General features: G+C 40.2%; 1 long non-coding RNA gene across 5 annotated transcripts in view; it reads right to left on the bottom strand.

The window, feature by feature from the left end:
- LOC123521134 overlaps positions 1–7,271 on the bottom strand; it is a 217,531-nt gene that overhangs the window by 102,974 nt on the left and 107,286 nt on the right. For 4 of the 5 annotated variants that reach the window (XR_006679611.1, XR_006679612.1, XR_006679610.1 and 1 more), the window contains one exon: positions 576–661. The exons of the other annotated variant lie outside the window; for it this stretch is intronic. This is a non-coding gene — a long non-coding RNA (uncharacterized LOC123521134). The remainder of the gene's footprint in view (positions 1–575; positions 662–7,271) is intronic. 5 annotated transcript variants of the gene reach the window in all.

Here is a 7,271-nt window from a genome sequence, read left to right as displayed (position 1 = left end):
TGATACCAAGGGCTAAAGTAGAAGAAAATGTTTTGAGAATGATGATGACAATAAATGTACAAATGTGCTTGACATGATGAATGTATGTATGGATTGCGGTAAGAGTTGTATGAGCCCCCACTGGCCTGTGATCTTCCTGCACTCAGCGTCATTGCATGTATTGCATGAGTGTGAAGAGGACTGGTATCAGGCATATGGGCTAATATCAGACTTATGGACTTGATCTTGGAACATTGAACTTTTCTTTCATGTTCTATTATATATTCAAAGTTAGCATAATACCGCTGGATGTTGAACATAGGACTACTGATAGGAGCACTCTTTAAGGTCAATGACAGAGAGGAAAAAGAGAAAAGAATATTTTCAGTTTGTTATTTCTAATCGCACTAGTATTGAATATTCTATACCAAGAACTAAATATATAATAAATTGTTACTTTCTGGTAAGTCAAAATTGAAATAGCCAACGAAAGAAAAAAAGTGAGCACAAACTATACTAAACTCACAATTAAAATATCTAGTCCTGAGGCATAAATTTTTCTTCTCCCAGCTTCCAACTCACCAAAGGATTCTTACCTCATGTACTCATCAAAAATTGAAATTCACTCAGGGAGCTCTTCGAGTAATGGAGAGGTGCAATCCTAAGATCTGACCAGCATTTTCTGTAAACCAACAAAAGTATGAGAATGTATACACTTTGGTATTCTTTGTACATCACTTGCCATGTCAGTAATGAATAATAACTTAACTATTGCAAATTATCCCTTTTATTCCACTTAAGCCAAAGACGTATTTTAATTGGGGTGATTCTTGCTGACATATTGCATTCAATACCTGAAGAAATATATCTAACATAAACTCTGGTAAGTTGTTGTTGTTAGATGTTGTCACATATATTCCGGCTCCTAGCAAAGCTACGTACAACAGAGCAAAGCACTGCCCGGTCCCACGCCACCCTCACAGCCGTTGTGTTTGAGTCGACTGTTGCAGCTACTATGTCAACAGATCTTGTTGAGGATCATGGGTTTTGGTTTTGGTTTTTTGCCACTGGCCTTCTCCTGTATCAAGTATGATGTCCTTTTCCAGGGACTCTTCTGATAACATGTCCAAAGTACGTGAGACAAAGTGCCTCTCTATAGCTTCAGTTCTAAGGAGCATTCTGGATATGCTTCTTCCAAGACAGATTGGTTAGTTCTTCTGGCAGCCCGTGATACTTCCACTATTCCTCTCCAGCACTATAATTCAAATGTATCAATTCTTCCTTGGTCTTCCTTATTCCACGTGCACCTATCACAGGCATATGAGGCAACCATATAAGCAGAAATAAAAAACGTTCTTAAAAATTGAGATGGGAACTTAAATCAAGCAAACAAAAGATATTTTATAATGTTTGATTTTCTTATCATCTTTGCAATTCAAATAAGAATATTGATAGTTTACATAACAGGAAAAAATGATTTAAAGAAAAACTAATGGTTGTCCCTTACAAGTTAGATTTCAACAAAAGTACCATATATACTTGTGCATAAGCCGAGTTTTTCAGCACATTTTTATGCAGTTTTTGTGGTAAAATTAGGTGCTTCAGCTGATATTTGGGCCAGCTTAAACTCGAGTATATATGGTATAAATATTCTAGAAAAAGAACTTTTGAGTCAGCCTTATGTATTCCAAAGTCATATTCGCCTTCTTTATAAGAGCAAGAAATCCAGTATAAGAAAGTAATTTGTGTTTTAAGGAAAAAGAAAAAGAAAGTACTATATGTGGAGTTGGCCCAAGATGACAGCTGAGTCACACACACACACACACACACACACACACACACACACACACACAGAGGGGTACCCAAAAAGAACTGGAATTTTTTTTAAGCTATGTATTTACTTTTTTTTTACAAAACAAACTTATCACCTTAGAAGTACTCTCCATTACACTTAATACATTTGTCAAATCTGCTACTTCATTCTTGAAAACATTTTTCAAATTCATCTGTTTGGATGGCTGATACCACCTCCCTTGTTTTTTTCTTCACCTCTTCTACATCTTCAAATTTCTGTCTTTTCATGTCCTTCTTCATTCACAGAAAGAAAAGGTAGTCACACAGAGAGAGGTCAGGTGAGGATGGTACGTGGGGAAGCTGTTTTTTGCCAAAAACTGGCGCACTGAGATGGCTGCATGAGCAGGTGCACTGTCATGGCGGGAAAACCAAGTACCCTCTCTGACACAAATCAGGCCTTTTTTGTTGCACACTATTATGCTACCTTTTCAGAACCTCTAAATAGAAAGCTTGATTAACAGTCTGACCTGGTGGAATGAACTGCAAATGCACTGCGTCGACATTTTCATCCATTTGGGAAGTTGATGGATGTCCAGAACAAGGTTTGTCATCAATCGACATTTCCCGTTTTTTGAAATAAGAAAACTACTTGCACACTTGAGTTTTTCCTATAGTGCTGTCCTTATAAGCTGTATTCAACATCATTTTTCCCAAGCAGAAAACAAAATTTCACAGCTGCTTGCTGTTTTCTTAAATTGGTCATCACAAAAAGTGAGGCTTGAGCGAAACTGCTTTGATGAAAAAATCCACTGTGACCAGAGGGAACCTTCCCAAGTGATGCCACTGGGTGCAATAAACTCATAGCGAGTTGCTCGATGCTCGCCTAGGGGGGAAATGCATACTATGAACGCTCCACCCAGTGGAGCTTTTTTTCCATTTTGTGGGGAGAGTCTGCCCTCATATTTTGATCCACCTTCACCAAAGAACCAAGAAATAAAGTCAGACAGATAGAGCGGACAGTCTAGGCATGAACAACGAGTAGAAGGATGGAGAATTAGAGCAAACACCAAAGGGAAGGGAAAACAATGAAAAGGAGATTCATGATGTGGAGGACCCATACTAACCAGCCCAGTTCCATGCATCCACCATGAGACAAAGTGAGCAGCATTTCCACATCAGGGATAAGAAAAGCAGCTCCACAGACTCCCCAGAGGAGCAGAGATACATACAGACAAACCCAGAGCAAAGTAAAGTGAGCAAAATATGAGCTGGGTCTAAGAACAGAAAGAACAAGAAGGTGGGTGAGAGCCCTAGGGATGCAAGGGACCACAGATCAAGGGGCGAGCCAGAACACAAGGCTAGAACATACCAGCATCAGTCCCTGATCACTCGGGTAGCTGGCATTAACCAAATGGAGGATCCTTGCAGTGGTGGCTAGAGATTTCCCACATGACTAAGCTCTGAACAGTCAGTCACCCCTTCCCCATATTTAGTTGCCACTATACCCTGATCGCTGGCTGACTCAGTAGGTAATGTCCTACCATACACACTAGAAACTGGATAACACATTCAGCTCCTCGTTCCCTGAGACCAGCAGAGAGCTACTCTCTGTCCTACCCGTGATCCACAGGGCACACACTATCATACTATCAGACCTCCAGCCTGAGGCTTGCACCTACCCCTGTCTATTCCCATGGAGCCACATAGCTAATAGCCCTGAAACCAGAGGCTTTCCCAGTCCATCCTCTCACAGCTATGCCCACAAGTCCCTTGCTTCACAAACTGTCAGAGCTACAAGAACCTTATGCTCACTCATTCCAAGCACTGCTAAGCCATCCTGCTACCCCTGCTACTCAGCCAATGACCTGATATGTAAATCCCCATGAACCAACACAGGAGCTGGTGATTTGTACATTCTTGCCCTGATCACCTGCCAAACAGCAGTCCACACACAGAGCACTAAACCCAGTGACCAGTAAGAACACTCCCTGCACCTACACCCAAATGACCACAAGTAGACACATCACCTCAGCAGCAACACCTGATAGCAATCACATCCTGATAGCGGGAGCTACACCGATCCCTAACAGTGAGCACGATGTCCTTGTACCCTCATCTAATGTCCACACAATGCAACAGCACATATCCCACACCCAAACAGTTCCTGAAGACTGTCTCCACTCAAAGAAGGCAACACCTTAACGGCTCAGAGACAGCTGACAATAACAAATCAGATCAAGAAAAAGAAACTCACTTAAACAAGTGAGCAAAATACAAGGGGAAATTGAAAGTATTGCTGCAAAATCATCGAAACCTCTATTGAACAAAAATATCTAAGTGTGAAACAATTGTTTCTCAGTATATCCTGTGATGCATTTGTGACTATACCAGTCCATATTTCTAACCCTTTCTATCGACAAGACAGATTGGCACAGTGGCTGAGGATGGCACAGGACCCGCAGTGCTTAGCTTTGTTGTACATAGGGTTGCTATGACTCGGAACCAACTTGATGGCACTTAACAACAAAAGCGATTTCAGATACAGGGCTATCTGATATTTCACTAGTGATTAAAAAACAAAAAAACAGGGAGGGAGAAGAGGGGAGGGAGGGGGAGGAAAAAAAAAAAGAAAAATGAGCTGATTCCAGGAGCCCAAACGGAAAGCGAGTGTTTTGAGAATGATGAGGGCAGCAAAGGTATATTTACACAATTGATGTATGTGTGGATTTTGATAAGAGTTGTATGAGCCCCAATAAAATGATTTTTTAAAAAGAAAGCAAAAAATAATAATGCTTTGTATGCAGTGGCAAAGAACTTGTCTGAGCTGTATTCAAATATAATTTTATATAAATATTTTTTAAAACCTCCTTGTCCCTTTAAATAATGCAAACTGCACAGATATTACTGGTAAGTACTGATTGTTGTTTTCAGGTTTCATCAAATTGGTTCCAAATCACAGCAACAAGAATCCTTCCCCTGAGAACTCTGCACGAAACAATTTATACCACATCAAAACAGCAGTCTTGGCACCATCCAGGGATTCAGATTAGGTTCCTTTTTAATGTTCTTCGCTTTGGGGGCACAGAAAAAAGTCTGGAGGAGCAAGACCGACAATGTAAGGTTGATGGGGAAGTCTCAGAGGGCATCCCTTGCTATCCTCAAAGAATGAGTAGGGTGCATTGTTGGAAGGGGAAAAAAATCCTCAGCACACTTTCCTGTACTTTTTCTCGCCAGTGCACTTGTCAGCCTTCTTAAGACATCTTCCCAATAAACACGTCCTTTAAGAAAATCAAGATTACCTTTTGGGAATCCCCCAAAATACTCACCATGACCTGAATGGGCCTCTCTGCCTTAAACTAGCCTAGTAGAGTCCTTCAAAAGCCACAGTTTTGATAAGACTTTTTGTAAGGTACCCTGAGACCAATTGTATCAAAGATTGGCGTAAGGTAGTTCACAAGGATAATGTTCTACATCCTAGATTGGTAAGTAGTGTCTGGGATCTCCATCTAAGAATAACTATTGTTCTCTGCTCATATGAAGCAAAAGAGAATGAAGGAAATCAAAAACTCAAAGATTAAACTAATCCATGGGACTAGTAGCCTGCATTAATCACAACTTCTTTTAACCTAAGACCAGAACAATTTAGTTGATGTCGGCTACCACTACTGATCATGTGGACCAAGGACACAATAGAAAATAGATAAAATGAAAGAAAACATAGATAAAAAATTCAAATTCCTAAAAAAGGCCAGACTTCCTGGACTACTGTAGACTAGAAGAAAACTCCAGACTATCACTCTAACTATGGTTTACCTCGGAACGTGGAATTACAGTCATTTCTGCAGCTTTAACTGCAGTCAAGTAAAAGATGTTATTGGTGTTGTTAGGTGCCAGTTCCAATTCTTAGCAACCTTCCATACAACAGATAGAAAGACTGCCTAGTTCCTGTACCACTGCCACAATTGTTGCCATGTTTAGGCCCACTGCTACAGCCACTGTGAGGACCCATCTCACTGAGGGTCTTCTTTTTTCATTGATCCTCTACTTTACTATTAGGGAGCCCTTCTCCAGACCCTGGTCCCTCCTGATAACATGTCCAAAGGTGATGTCTTGTCATCCTTAGCTCTAAGGAACATTCTTGCTGTACTTCTTCCAAAACAGATGTTTGCTCTTTGGCCAACCCACAGTAATTCAAATACATCAATGTTTCTGCAGTCTTCGTTATTCACTGTCCAACTTTCACATGCAAGGAAAAGATCATCTGTGAGTAATGTGCTCCTGTAAATAATAACTATATAGTCAACATTTACCCCAAAACGTAGATGAACAGTCAAGGAGGGGAAGAGAGACCAGGTGAGTGAAAACAGAGCAAACAGAAAAGAAATAACTAGAATGTTCTCACAATGTAAACTTCATAACCTATGGCATGGAACAATTATGATTTAAAATTATTAAAGGATTTAACTTACTGCAATAACTTTCACCTAAAACACAATTTGTAAAAAAGAAGTGTGTAAAAAAGGATAATCATAAAGCATATGAATTTATTCTACCAATTTCAAGCAGATGAAATAAAACAGTTTTCTCTAATGGCCCAGTTTTTGTATTTAATATTCTTTTTATAGTCTTACTGTACCTAACGCTTTATGATATTAAAATTGTTTAAGTTTATCTAGACAATAAAAAATTACTAAGATTACTTCCAATTGTATTATAACCTATTTTTTTCTTTTTTAAATCATTTTATTGGGGGCTCCTACAACTCTTATCACAATCCATACCTCCATCCTTTATTTCATGCACATTTGTACACTTGTTGCCATTATGATTATCAAAACATTTTCTTTCTACTTGACTCCTTGGTATCAGCTCCTCATTTTTCCCCCTCCCTTCCCAACCCCCCTCCCACAAAACCTTGATAATTTATAAGTTATTATTTTGTCTTGTCTTACACTGTCCAATGTCTCCCTTCACCCACTTTTCTGTTATCTGTCTCCAAGAGAGGGGGTTATGTGTAGATCCTTGTGATCGGTTCCCCCTTTCTACCCCACCTTCTCCTTACTCTCCTGGTACCGCTACTCTCATTGTTGGTCCTGAGGGGTTTATCTGTCCTGGATTCTCTGTGTTTCCAGTTCTTATCTGTACCAGTGTACATCCTCTGGTCTAACCAGATTTGTAAGGTAGAATTGGGATCATGATGGGGGTGTGAGGGAGGAGAAGGGGAGCATTAAAGAATTAGAGGAAAGTTGTATGCTTCATCATTGCTATACTGCACCCTGACTGGCTGGTCTCCTCCTCGAGAACCTTTTTAGGGGGATGTCCAGTTGCCTACAGATGGGCTTTGGGTATCCACTCCACACTCTCCCTCATTCACAATGATATGATTTTTTGTTCTTTGATGCCTGATACCCGATCCCACTGACACCTCATGATCACACAGGCTGGTGTGCTTCTTCCATATGGGTTTTTTTGCTTCTGAGCTAGATGGCCGCTTGTTT

Source organism: Echinops telfairi, unplaced genomic scaffold, assembly GCF_000313985.2.
Source record: "Echinops telfairi isolate 266 unplaced genomic scaffold, ASM31398v2 ScPeMD7_7469;HRSCAF=8507_1, whole genome shotgun sequence".
Taxonomy (NCBI): domain Eukaryota; kingdom Metazoa; phylum Chordata; class Mammalia; order Afrosoricida; family Tenrecidae; genus Echinops; species Echinops telfairi.
This window is presented reverse-complemented; position numbering and strand designations above follow the sequence as displayed.